Source organism: Ylistrum balloti, unplaced genomic scaffold (assembly GCF_031769215.1).
Source record: "Ylistrum balloti isolate Yb309-2 unplaced genomic scaffold, AGI_CSIRO_Ybal_v1 Utg369866, whole genome shotgun sequence".
NCBI lineage: Eukaryota > Metazoa > Mollusca > Bivalvia > Pectinida > Pectinidae > Ylistrum > Ylistrum balloti.
Window position 1 is genome coordinate 66,267 of NW_026782011.1, and position 15,087 is coordinate 81,353.

The 15,087-nt window shown below is 34.7% G+C and overlaps 1 protein-coding gene across 1 annotated transcript in view; it reads right to left on the reverse strand.

Moving 5' to 3' along the window:
• The window catches only part of LOC132545932 (calmodulin-beta-like), a 49,257-nt gene extending 36,538 nt beyond the window's left edge, over positions 1 to 12,719 (reverse strand). The window contains exon 1 of the mRNA XM_060209609.1: positions 12,292 to 12,719. The gene's annotated coding sequence lies outside the window, so the exon portion shown is untranslated. The remainder of the gene's footprint in view (positions 1 to 12,291) is intronic.
• Positions 12,720 to 15,087: the final 2,368 nt, after the last annotated feature.

A 15,087-nucleotide genomic window follows, 5' to 3' on the forward strand; every position in this document is an offset into this window, starting at 1 on the left:
TTAAAATGTTTGAGAAAATTACTATGTTGTATTTAGGATCCAAATAACTGCTTGTGGGACGTGTGTTGCCGCAAACCGTATGCATATCAAATGATTTGATGACCCCCACCTACACTTGCAGATTGCATGACATGCAATGTTCGATGATAAAGGTGTCCAAACAGAGTCGGCGGGCTATGTATTATTACCGGCAGTTTGTATAATTTTGTTTATCAAACTTCTAAAAGGTGCATAATACACGTGAAATTAACAGTTTGATTACACACGTGGTGATATCCGATTCAAGAAGTGAGATTCACATACGCTGTTGTTTATTTCACCGTTACAAAATAAATAAACCTTCTATTAACACGCACATAGCGTGAAGAGTGATTATTTCATGTGTCTGGTTTTAAACTAATTTGTTCCCATTTTGGAGGTTAATGAATCAATTGAGATAGAAAGGTTTAGAGATTAATGTAATCAGTAATTGTCTAGCATATGCCCTGTTCAATTTTTCAGGAAATATACGTCATACATCAATATTTACGACGTAAACAAACAATGTTTACTCTTATAATTATGTAAACAACGATGCTGGTGCCATGACTAAACGTGCATGTTAAGCTTAACGCTGGCACGTGCACCACATATTTATCATATTAACGCTAACCTTGATCGGTTTTCGTCCTATATCATGAAGTGTGCGTGTAACGCACGCGCGCCGAATCATTTAACGGCAACACCTATTCATACCAGAGAGAAATATGTTTGCGATTTGCCAGTTCTGGCATCTAATCTTTCTCATTATATATATTCACGTACCCGGAACATTTCGGTAGATTGCAGCTGCGCTCATCAAACGTCATCATGAGCCAGTGGGGTTAGGAAGATTTATTCGAAATACTTACACTCGAGATCGCGGCCTACCAACACCGTAGCAACATATTCGGAACGCATCATACTTATGCATCATTAACTGTTCAGTTTTGCATTATCTGCTAATATGTTCCGAATGACTTATGTCGACATTTAAAGAGCACGACCCATGTGTAAAAGTAGAAAATAATGTTTTAAAAGCATGAAAAACTTACGGAATATATATTTTTGGAACTATTTCAAAAGTAAAATGGTTTAATGTTGCGTGTAAATAAGATACTGGGTACCTTAGTCATTGCCTATTCTACCTGTTTACGTAAAGCTACATGTATACACACCTGTCATGGTAAATACACGTACTTCACATTGTAGGTATTTCAATTAGGAAGGCGTAATGAAAAACACTGTACGCTGGGGTTCGAACTACCGATCACTCGGTCAATAGACGGACAAATATTAAGGCTGCTTCCCAACAAATTTATTAACATTCCTAGACCATTAACAGTGTCAATGTTTTTTTTATTGTTGCTGACGTATAAACATGTCACGTACATATTCTTAGTTCCGTAAATATTTCTCGCGGGATATTCTTATTGGCGACTTTTACGTGGTCAGTTGACGCGGACACTGATATTGAGAGGTTTACCTTGTAATGGTAGCAAATGGACATTAAAATCAATTTTCGATTTTAACTTAACATAATTAATGACTAATCCCAAGTTATATAGATAAGGATATATATTATGAATAAAATAATATCACACACGATGCTCAAAGATCGGAATCAAGAATAATAGGTATTGCGAGTTTCCCAATACATAAATTCAGAAATACGTATGTTATTTCCATTCAACGTCATCAAAATTCTTTCTTCAATCGAGACATCACCTGTATCACTCACGCACAAATATAAACATACTATTATCAACACACATGGAAATCATCAAAATTGTTCCTATATTTTAACATTTTTTAACGGACACTCATTAAAAGGTGCTCTGCCCTACAAGGCAATGGAAAGCAATGCAAGAAACCGTGACGTCATACATGTAGTAAATTACGCAGAATAGAAAATCAAAATTTTCATAAAATGGTAAAACTGATTCCGATTCATTGATTTGAAAGAATGATAAAAAAAAGACAAAAATTCTTGACAAGTTCAATTCTAACCTTTGCCTGTGTCAAAATTACATATAGAATAATGACCTCGTAAATAAGCACGAGTTTGGTAAACAAGTCCTGAGCAGTAACATAAAACAATTAGCCTAGAAACTCTAGAGTTAGTTTACATTTCTTGTCCTTCTGTGAAATTTCAATCGAAACGGCGAGAATTCGTTAAGTAGCTAGTAATTAAGCGCGCCAATAATTAATTATTCATAAAACAGCACGAAATTTCAAGGTGAAGCTTTACTAGCTAGTATCTAGGCTAACACCTCTGTACACGATATTGATCAGCGATGACAATTAAGTTGACTATCTAGTTATATAGGTACCCTTCCCAATGATACATAGATTACACACAGTGAATGCCAAGCATGGGATTGTCGCTCAAAAAATAAGAATTCTGTGAACTCAAAAATATCTATATATATCTATCTATCTATATATATATAGAATCTAATTAGTAATATCGACGGTATGGTCCAGTATTGGTACTGGATCCTAACAAACAAATGTTCGTTGGATGCGTATTACTAGGATGGTAATGATATTTGTGTCTTGATAAAGGGGAAGGTTGCCTCGAAAATTTGACGATTCGCTCGTCCGTACTGTTGCTATTATTTCATTGATCATATATATAAATATAAATCGATATACATACATTTTTTATCTGGTATAAATATAGATGATATATATGCATCACCATACGAATAGGACCCCGTTCTTCAATGTGTTTATTCTTCAATCACAAATATATCATTACTACCATATACGCTTGATAATATGATTCCACAAACTGTCCCCAGTTAGAAGGCTTGTTGGCGTCGTTGATACCTTGTTCTTAATGACATTACTTCCCTGTCTTGGCCTATATCTACAAGGTAAATATTGTTGCTGAATCAGAAAACACTGAGCCTTCCGGAACTCCGAATCATGTGTCTCCATATAAATCATTGTCCATATCTTTCCCCGTTTTTAGCCTTTTGGGTTAATTTTAGTTTCAGTTTACATGAGGGATCTCCAGTAACTTTTGGCTTTCTTAATTTATGTTGGTTTAGAACAGACAAAGGAAACTAGGTATTCTTTTATGTTATTTGAATATAACACGTGTTTACATCATCGGATAACACTATGAGAATTATTTTTCTTTCGAATAAAGATTCTTGCCCGTTGAACAAAAACAAATGTAAAACAAAACAACAAAACAAAATCGAAACAAAACAAAATGATAATAAAATAAATCCCAGAGAAAGCGTGTAAAATTAGTAAACGGAAAATAAAAGCCAACAATACATACAGCAAATATATCAAAAGAAACAGACCAGGCGTTCCAGAAGTGAGAGCGTACTCTGCCTTATCGACAATATCTTCTAGTCAAATCAAATACATCCATAGAGTTGAAAGTAATACTGACAAGAATTAAAAACCTTGTAAATCACATCGCACAAATGTTGATAACATTCCAGAACGATATCACGATGATGTCCGAAAGGTTTGTGTTTTATATTTTTCATCAGCTGCTATTACTTATCACAGGCATCGTTATAGGATCATTGTTCAAAGGCCGTCGAAGTGCAACGTATGGAAAAAAAATCATCATTTATCACCGCAGTTTTGGTTTGTTTGTTTTTGTTTATTCTCGTGGGTAACCCCAGAGTTCATATCCACGAAATAGTACGAGACATGATCTACATTTTATTTACTGGAGGATATGGCGCGTAATATGTGTTAAAGAAATTGGTGTCCATGGAATCATAGCATATAGAGAGAGAGAGAGAGAGAGAGAGAGAGAGAGAGAGAGAGAGAGAGAGAGAGAGAGAGAGAGAGAGAGAGAGAGAGAGAGAGAGAGAGAGAGAGAGAGAGAGAGAGAGAGAGCGAGAGAGAGAGAGAGAGAGAGAGAGAGAGAGAGAGAGAGAGAGAGAGAGAGAGAGGAGAGAGAGAGGAGAGAGAGAGAGAGAGAGAGAGAGAGAGAGAGAGAGAGAGAGAGAGAGAGAGAATTTTTGAGCTCCATACACACTCCATGTCTTCAGTATATGAATATCTCGATTAATCTTTGATTTGTGAAATTCCAGATACATTTCTTGAGAATGGAAGTTATATCGGACGCTTCATTCGGTGCAGAAAATGCTTTCAGTATCGTGTTAATACTTCTACTGTACGTGTTTCATCTCTATCTACAGATATTAAGGATTCTCACATGTACATCGAGCAAAGAATACGTTCAGATTAACACTTGGAATGTCAGGAAACAGCAATGCATTTGCAAAAAACATTCCTTGTTTGGGAAAAGGACAAGAACTGGAAATCGTATCCATATTTGCAACACCTAATTTTTTACCTAGACGGCGTTTTTAATCATTCACCACATAAGTGTGATAACTGAAGAGGAGGTGACAGACAAATCAACAACAGCAGCATTGCCACCGTTCCATACATAGGCATGGGAAATAGTAAGTGCCAGAGTTTTAATAATATACCGGGAAAAAATGTTCAATGACGAGAAATGCGACATATTATAGATTCATGGTGGAGTTTAAGGGCAAAAATACCAAACTTAAATGTGGATAAGCAAATACAGGATCAAGAACTGAACAAACAGTAGCACAAAGAGAAAGACTATATGGTTCTTGGAAAGTCACTTCATTTTTATGCTAAAACAATTCAATTATGAATTTGTCAAAGCGAGTTTGGATAGCATTTCGTCATTCTTTAAGTTCAAATAATCATCCAACATCCGACAGTCCAATATAAAACTTTTCTACCAGTACCTCAATTTCACGAATACTTCAATTAATACACAGTTTACATCACTCATTACTTGGGATCAGCTTTTTTAATCGAAATGTTACAAACATAACAGGAAGACATTGAAGAATTATTTAAATTGAAATACCCAGCTTGATATATCGGACCTGTCTACTGTACAATTCTTCTTATTGTTTGATAAAAACAATCATCAAATGAACAAACTACTGCTGTTTTCTTTTTCTTTTTTCCATGCCCATCAAACTGCTCGAGTTGTTCTTACCTTTTTTGCTGATGTTTCCCTAGATAATTGGTTCGGCATTCTATTAGGTTTGTCTACGTCATCAACCTTGGACAGTCTCAGACAATCGGATCTGACTGTTATAAGAACCAATTTCTTGAAGGTAAATTTAGAAGTAATGAAGAGGAAAAATAAGTAATCAAGGTATTTGAAAGTAAGCCAAATTGAAAGGTCGGAGGATTTTTTCACGGCTGGCAGCAAAAGGTCTGAGTTAGCATTCCATGCAATCACAACCTGATATCGTATCGCAAATAATGGTGTTTCGTTCTACCTTGTACCTATCCAGTTGTCTTAGCTGCATAAAGAGTTCTTTTCAATCTGATATATGATTTATCCATATATAAACAAAAACAATTAATTTCGTAGTTCGATTGTTAAGCAACATGAGTCTGTAGTAATGTGCTGTATTCAGATATGCTAGTCTGCGTACTTATATAGAAAATACACTATAACTTGTAATTTTGAAGCAAGTGTTTGTTTCTTTTACTATATTTTACAAAGATTGGACAAATTCGTATGTTCTACCCAGGAAGTTATACCATGATCTACACCATTAAACTGATCTGCCCCCAACAAAAGAGATAATGGCTATTGAGCCAAACGTCTTGATAGCAATGTGAATCCATATTAGTTTTGCTGTTTTTCAAAATGCTTACGGTAGGGTTCAAACCCTTGTTTTCATCGTATTGTTCCACTAGTCTTGTGCTTTAATATATGACTTATTTGCTATATGAGAAACCATAAAACGCGACTAGTCTTTTCAACAACGTGACAAATACATACAGAAAAGAATGAGTGGGCGGACTAATATTCGGCACTTTCTTTTCACGCGGAATAATTTCCGGTCTCTTGTGAAACAGAATTGATATCAAATTGAGTTATCTAGCTTGATGTTCTGTCCACTGTAGAAACGGGGGCTATCTGTGGATGTACTAGTAAGTACTATATGGCAGAAATGTCAAGTTTAAGAGAAGGCCTGCATGAATCGTAATTTAAATACTGCTCTGTCATTGAGAAAGGAAGAGAAAGACAAGAGGAAGGAAAACGTCGTCATTGAAAATCAATAACACAATAGAGATCTGCCACCACACTGCCACCATTTTTTAGACCTCAATATTTTAAAATCATTCGTATCATTAAACATTGAAATTAACTGTTTAATGCATGAGATGACAGAAATCGTTTTAAATTGGTTTCATAACTTGGCAATGACTCAGAAAATGGTGGAGATTATTGCAAGGCACGTTTATCGCTTGTTAAAGATATGCAGTGAAAAACTTCTGAAAGGACAGGTGAGTATCAACGATTCTTTTTTTCGTCCTTGTTTGATTCACGAAATGTCACCGAAGGTTTTGCAGGAATGGTAATTATCAGGTAAAATGCGAGCCAGTACTTCACAATCAGGATGTATACAAACCACATAGAACAAACAGCTGCAGAAGTCAAATAGATTGGGAAATAAGAAACGGTCCAGTTCTATAATGGCTTCAGAATATATGAATTAGTCTCTATTCATTGCGCGTTAATTGTGACATCAATATGCATGATGGTTTTTTCCAATATCTGGCTGTCATTAAGGACGGAATTTTGTGTCCCAAGTATATCATTCAGTTTAATGTCAGAACCTGATCTGAAGTCAGTTAACCCTCTGATGTCATAACTGACCTTTTAGCTTCCATCTTGTGTTGATTTCTGATAAAGTTTTATATGATGATATGAATGTCTTACCTCTTGGTTAACTATTGTGTTGAAGAACGTGCGAAAGCAAAATATATATGCAAACAAAACAGTGAAAATACACTAAAATAGTTACATTGTTACCGTAGGTTTTTGTAAAAATGTTCGGAATCGCGATTCAGGGCTTTCAAGGTCACCAAGTTAAAATCAAATATGAATCAAACAAAAACGGAGACAGCCTGTCCAAATACAAACAATTGGTGAATTTCGAACCTTTGCCCACTACACAGACCAATTCAACATGAATAGTGTGTATGCACATGTATATATATGTGTGTTTACTTGTTTATGCAATCTCGATATACAGATATGAAATCCTCTAATCTTAAGCAATATTTAATTATATATCAAACATGTAACAGCTTCAGAACTAAATTCCACTCATCACTCTTAACAGTGCAAATGATTCATCCACATTGTATTGTCATGGCCTAACAGTGAACCATATGTCTGAAACTATGGTTTTTAGCTAAGGATGAAAAACACAAATATGAAAACTAGAGCACATTTCTGCTGAACGCTAGTGCAGAAAGGTAACATTGCGTTGTTTGATAGAATCAGAAGAATCCGATCTGTAGACGATATATAAATCACTGCACTAAACCTTGTTTTAAGGAATTATCATATAGTTACATGAATGTAGATGGGAAATAGTAGTATTGCAGCGAAATATCCTGAAAATCTATATGATAATTGCTTCTAGTGAACACAACAAACGAATTGTTATTTTGAATTTTGAACAGAATAAAAGGCATTCTAAACATTATGACGATTTTTTTATTGTATAGAACTTTTCTACGCATTTACTTACGTATAATATTGGTGGTTTGGCTTTTTTCTTTTGCAAATCTCTGTTATTTTAATATTAAATTCCAGTATACATTATAATAAAATGGAACTGAATGACACATTTTCTTCACCGCAAGAATGATACGGAGAAAATAAATAAGTAACGTGTTGTATAAAAAAAAAAAAAAAAAAGAAATCATCAACCTAGATTGATGAGTAAAAAACAACCAATCTATAAAACATTCAACATGACATCGATACATTTGCTTCCGTATTTATTTATTCAAATCCTTTCTTTGAATAGTCCATTACTTCTCATTACAAATAAGGTAGATCCATTAACTCAGAGAAGATTTTCGTGGCATTTAAATTAGTTTTGTAAGGAAGTCTCAAAACGTTACGTTAGACGCCTTAAATCTGCTTGCAAAAAGGAGGTTCACAAAGTGATAAAGCCAAATGCATGCATTAGTGATCTAGCAAAATTCCGCTTCAGGATGTGTTGCTTATCGTAATTGATTAGCAGTTTCCTTACAATATGCCATCACGCAACAAAAACAATTCATTTATTTGACGTTCAGAGACAAACAATTTTGATAGTATCGTAATTTAAGAATAGATCCACCTTTCTATATTTGGAAAAAAACAATATGTCACCAGTATCCTGAATTAGGTTCAAATTTGATGAAACTAGGACAAACTGTAAACATAAAAAAGTACCGTTATGAAGCCATGTAATATAACAAGATATCAGTGGACAACTAACTCGAACACAATTTTCTGATTCACAGGATTCGTTGTAAATGAGTGTAAACACTTATTATAGAAATAACGGTTATCTGTATATATCATCAGCTAAAATTAGTACAGCAGAAATATTGTACAGTTAATATGCTTCATGTTATAATATCGAGACAGCTGGGACTTACTTTACCATGTTTGATGTCTTATTCATGATTACACATATAATCTGTGGAATTACACAGTAATATAGAATTGTACATCATGTGATAATCATGTACAATGTACATAATTGTAGAGTGTGAGACATACTTTGTATAGAATTGTACATCATGTGATAAACATGTACAATGTACATAATTGTAGAGTGTGAGACATACTTTGTATAGAATTGTACATCATGTGATAATCATGTACAATGTACATAATTGTAGAGTGTGAGACATAATTATGCATAGAAAAGTACATCACGTGATAATCATGTACAATGTACAATGAATTTTATATGTATGCATTTATTTATGATTTTCTTATGTTTGGGAGTTGTCTTTTCCTACCTGATAACGATTTGTTCTTCTTGCAATATATCTAAATCACAAACATTATCCAGATAGTATAAATATTTGTTATAAGATGGAGAGCAATAAAATGTGAACTATGGAATTTAACCTCTCTTAAAGGCCATGTATCCCCAATGGTGTTACACATCACTGTTGATTCGATAAAGGATTTGTCATGGATTTGTACTCAATTTCAGGATTGTCCTGCTATATGTAGGAAACCAACAGACAAACGTATTTCAAGAGATGAAGACAATGGAAACATTTTATGATCATCATAATGATTTCATATGGAGATACGTGTATTTCTTTCCTTAGGAGATCTGACGCATGGTGACTCCGTCATTTACACTGTTGTCATTGGGGAACGTGACATAACTTCATTAACATGGCGTGTGTCATTATGTACGTTAGTAATACGTCATTCAGATGTGTAAATTTCGTCTAAAACATATTTGTATAGTTAGTATCCATTAACGTGTAAACTTTTATTTTGAATGCTTGGATGTGCAAGTTCCTTCAGATGTAAATTAGTTGCACTTGCAAACGACACAGCCAAGAAAGATATCATAGAACGCATTATACAGAATATGTACCGGGAACCGGAAAAGGTGACAAATGTGAGAATTTACCATTTACTGGTAAACATTTGCCGCCCTTATTTTAACAGATGCCTTTTTTTCAATTTCCTGGTACCTTCATTGTAAGTGTTTCGTTTCTTGTCCTTGGTAGTTGGATTTGTTTTATACTTAGCAGTTTCAATCAATATCGACATGATCAATATGTTTCAATATGATCTCAGCTTCAGAAGGTATCCGAACTTGAAAAGGAATTGCTGGTTTGTTTGAGGATGGTATCAATGGGTGCCGGATTGCTAGGATGCCCTTATACGTTAATCGTTTAGTTTATTGCCGGACATGATTTTAAACGTTGATAGTTAATACATTTTTTTAAATTATCTATGTGGCAGAAAGATAAAAAATAAACCAAAATATGCAGAGTTGGACGATAGGATGATGCAGTGCCAATGGACTCGCCTTTTTCTTATGCGACTGGGGTCCGATTCACCGATCGGACATGAAAAGATATGGAGACATCAGTCTGACTTTGTGAGTTTACAGGGTAGTCATTTCTCCTCATACAATAAGACCCTTTTATCTGAGCTACAACATTTAATATCTAGTATGTTGCAAAATAAAAAAGTTTAAAGTTTGAGCTGTAATGAAATATACAGAGATGACAAGAGTAGCTATTTCGGACATTCGATGCACAAAAGATTCCGGATCTTTTAAATGATATAAAAGCACATGTACATTTTAATATTGGTGAAAAATCGTACGCTGATAGAGATATTCCTAATACCTCCTAGTATAATGTGTTAAAGGGAAAGCATAAGATATAACAGGATGCAAGAATGCCCAGAAAAATATCTAATCATGGAACGATATGTTTTAAAGCAGGAATCTGAAAACGCGAGCCTGTATATAGCAGATCATCTATGGTGTGTCTATTCCACGTCGTTACGTAATACAAACATCTTGTTAATTCCAATGACAAACGCAATACGAACTGTTACTATGTCAACAGAAAGCATCCATCATGAGGTCTCAAATCTATTCGAACTCTCCTGAATCGGTTCCAATCAACGTTAATTCCCTGCCAAAACAAGAAGCAGTGGAAGTACCAAATGACCCTTTCATCAGAAAACTGGATTTTTTCCAGTTTGTGAATAGATAAATCTAAAAGTCGCTTGTTTTATTTATATTTTCACGTTTATATGTGTCACTCGCCATCACATATGTAAAGAACATGCATTTCGATCTAAAAGTAAATATTGTATCGAAGTCACGTGATATATTTGCAAATTGTATTATATATTATTTGCGTGATAGTGACAGTGGAGAATGTGTATGTAAACAACACATCTAGGTCACATATTTTTACGCTGTATGATACATGAATGGCACGTGATTGTTTTACTCTTTTTTCACACGGTCACGTGACTTAACTATGTTACGTAATCACTGGCCTGTAATGATTTATATTACTGATTGTTGTCAAGATATATTAATTTGTACGGCATAACAAACTCAGGACCGAAATGAAATACATCGTTACACAGAATTGTCGACCTCTTAACATAACTTTCAATAACACTGAAAACATATGTGCTTGGTCATGTAGTCTACCACGCTTCGGCAACTCTTATATTAACTTAATGGTTTGTTGTAAATACAAACCTTTGTTTACAGTAACAAATACGGCAGCTAGCAAGGGTGGGCTTGTTTTAAGTTTTACAATAATAACACAATGAGACTTTGAATTGGATATTATCTCTAGAATTTGTTCTTGCGTAGAAAATTTATGGGAAAAATGCTAGCTCTTCATGTCCAATTTTCCTCACTATATATTTACGATACGAGTTTCAGTTGAAATAAATACAAAAACGAATATATTTTTTTCAATTTAATGGACATGGAGGAGACCCCACTTGTCTTTCATATAATATATTCTTGTCGAGAAAACGTTAAGACTGACTTTCTCGGGGAAATGGTTTTAAGAGAAATAGCGTGAAAATCAAACGAAGACGAGAATTCTCAGTTTATAGGAAAACAGGAATGATGTTAATGTCAGCTCCTGCTTATTTTCCAGGCTCTTATATACATAGATGTATACAGGAACGTTCTTAGATGGTATAGTAACAGTGATGCGATGACAAATGGTTATATCATAAAAACTTAATGTTAAGTTCATGAACATTTTATCGAAAAGGTAGAGATTACAATTAGAATTAAAAAAGAATTTCAGGAAATGCCAGGTATAGATGCAAAACACAAATGTTTTTGTTCATCTAGTTAAATATCCTTGATGAGAAAAAGATGTTAACATAGAAAACACTAGCTAGAAACCTTGTTTACCTCTTTTTGATAATCAATACTCGATTGAAGAACGATATAAAAAACATTTACGACGTAAACTTTTGATAATGCATGCTTGTTATCCTGCTTAATCAGCAAGATACTATATATATAATTTAGATCTGATTCAGTATAATGCAGGTTATGATAATACCGGACATTACAATATATCTTTATATGCAATATATGAATATGTAACCTCTCGTGTATTTTGCCTCTTCCTAATGACTTATGACTGCATACTATTTGTCATTAATTTCTGCTTCGTGCAGAACTATTGTAGAAATAAAATCCAAAATCATATCTTCAAAATCTGGACCAAAATCTGAACTCGGCGAGTATATTGTGCACATTGGAGTATACTCCAGTGTGGAAAGTATGTAGATATAGATAAATACATATACTACGTGTTACTAACTAGTTATAAATACCCCACAACTGCATTCATAGACGTAGTGTTTGAAATTGTGTTAATATAACTTACCTTTGGATATGAAATTTCCTATAAAATCCGAATAAAATCCCAAGATTGAAGGCGTCTGATTCGTGTTTGTTATGGCATCTTTTTGGGGGAGTATATGCAACCCATGTTTCTCGATACACAATACCACAGAGTTTGTGTGCTACTGTCAATACACAGATAGAGAGCACCGGCAGTCTGTGTGAGACGGCGTTACACGATATTTCTACAGAGCTTGAACACATGTGATAGGAAATATTCTCGGCAGTGTCCCGTTTTCAATTTAATAACACGATACAGTGTATGTACTGACGTGTAGTAAACGTTTGTAATGAACAGGTATACAGAGGTTAGTTGACTGGTCAGAAGAATGATCCCAGATTTTATGGCCTGTCTGTTACTACTACTAATACTATCTTAGTCGGATGATGAACCTCACTAGCACACTGTGACTGTCGGCTTGGAGTCTTCTTTAGTATGGTACTGACACAAACCAATTGTCGCAGTTTTTATAGCATTGTACCAGCACAGCAGCTGGAATTGATTTAAGTACTTGTTCAGTAGTAGTACCATAAGTTAGTTTCCCCTACCGCGACTTTGTTTTGTGTTACGATAATAAGGTTTCTTCAGTTGTGCAGTTGTTCGTTTCTTTCATGTTTTACGATAATAAGGTTGTCCTCTGATACAGGGACTTAGTTTCTTCCCCTAGTACCATGATGTATATACAATGTATGATGACAAAGTTCTCCTCTGATACAGGGACTTAGTTTCGTCCTCTAGTACCATGAGGTATATATAATGTATGATGACAAGGTTGTCCTCTAATACAGGGACTAAGTTTCGAGAATGAATTATGTCACTCGGTACTAGTGTTAGTCTTGTCCACCTTTCATGGTATCATGGAGTATCATCTATAAGTATTGAAATGCTTTACGATCGCATCTCAACATCAGAAATTACTAACACATGATCACATCTCTACTTGGTTTGCTTCTAAAATTAAATACACTCTGAATTCTGAACGTTTCAAGTTGCATAAGAAATGCCTGTCATCAGAAAGTCAGTTAATTGTATCAGATTTCGTTTGGTGATATAGCGTACACCCAAACATTTTAATAAAACAAATTTTCATGCATTACAAAATACCGACTCGGTAGCTTATAGGACGCAGCAGGTATGCTAGACTTGTACATTCATGTATAAACAACTAATATTGAGGGAATATTGTCCCGGCTGGCTGTCACGGACGAACATATTCAGCATTCGGGTACTCTACTAATCAAATTATCGACAAAAGTGTGCCTTCACATTACGCTAACACCTTCTAGAAATATGAAGACAAACAAACTCCCTGGCCTTTTTACTTATAAATAAAGGCGCTTTATATGTTGGCGACTTCACCCATTTTCAGCCTGATACATTAAGTTAAACAAACATTACCAAGTACATGTAATAGTAGATTGTTACGTCTCATACATCAGCAGAACTCTTGATAAATGATGACGAAATAATTGATACAGCACAGCACTTGTGTTATTTTGTGTTTTCCTACTGATACGTCGTGCAGAGTGCAGTAGAATAGTAAATAAATTACTAAATCAATACACATTTACAAAAAATATCTATATGTATCCAGGGTTTCAATCAGACCATTATACGGCACTTGGAATAGACGCTTTATTGAAAAGACGTTAATTGTGTAAATGGAGGAACATACTGAACACTAAAATAAACTCTCTTTAAATGACATTATTCTAAAATCATCTGATATAAGAAATTAACGACATGTTTGGTCTCATGTGCTATTGTACGTTCCCGTCTAGATTTTGACTTTTAATTTGATCACTTAAACAATTTCCATTCTCAGTTGCCTCACAGGCTTCAAAATGTAGGCCCTTAATATCACGGATATCCAACAGCAGACTATTTGCAAACCTATGGGAACGAATTGCACCCTTCTGCTTGCTGAATGATTTTTTTTTTCATACGGCGCTGAATTTTCGGAGAGCTTGCTAAATCAGGTCATAGAGACCTTGCGAAATCGTTCAATTTATTTTCAAATACATTAGCCGTTTATCTTGATCATTTTCCTACAGCGAAGCCGTATTGATATCATCCTTGTATACCCAAACTTTGATGTTAACATGTCGAAGGCGATTCGATATGTAAAGGCCTGTTCCCATTATAACAATTTTCGTGCAAGGCGTCGCTAATTGATGGGCAAATTTGTAACAAACGGTTTCAAAATATACCGGATGAAACGTATGGGGAAGTGTTACACTCGTTATAGATATATTCTATTTCTTTGTGCCATACGAAACTGGACGTGTTTGGTGCTTATAAGTTTACCTGTTGGTTCCGTTGTTGTCTACCTTGTTCTCATTTGAAAACATGACATTATTTCCTTGGATTTTCCAAAAGTTACATAGCGGGTGTCGTCGATTAAGAAAACGCTTACCCTTTCGGAATACTTGGTCTTATTCTCGGGAGTCTCCGTATAAATATTTCGTTTGATTATATTTTTATTACTATTTTCATAGTTTCATGGAATTTGAATTTGAATTTTGATTATGTTGACATGTTGATGTTTTTAAAAAAAAATGTTACTTTTTTTGTTCACCGTTCGCTACAAGACCAAATGCACCACCGAAAGATGTTTAAATATTTACTCGAATGTATATGTGTTGTAAGAAGCTTTGCAGTTAATTAAGGTGCTAAATTGAGACATTGTTGTGTCCTTGAGCAAGTCACTACCCAAGTCGCTCTGGATGACGTGTGGTATCTCTAGTGAGGAAGCCTCCGGGTATTACAGGAAGATAT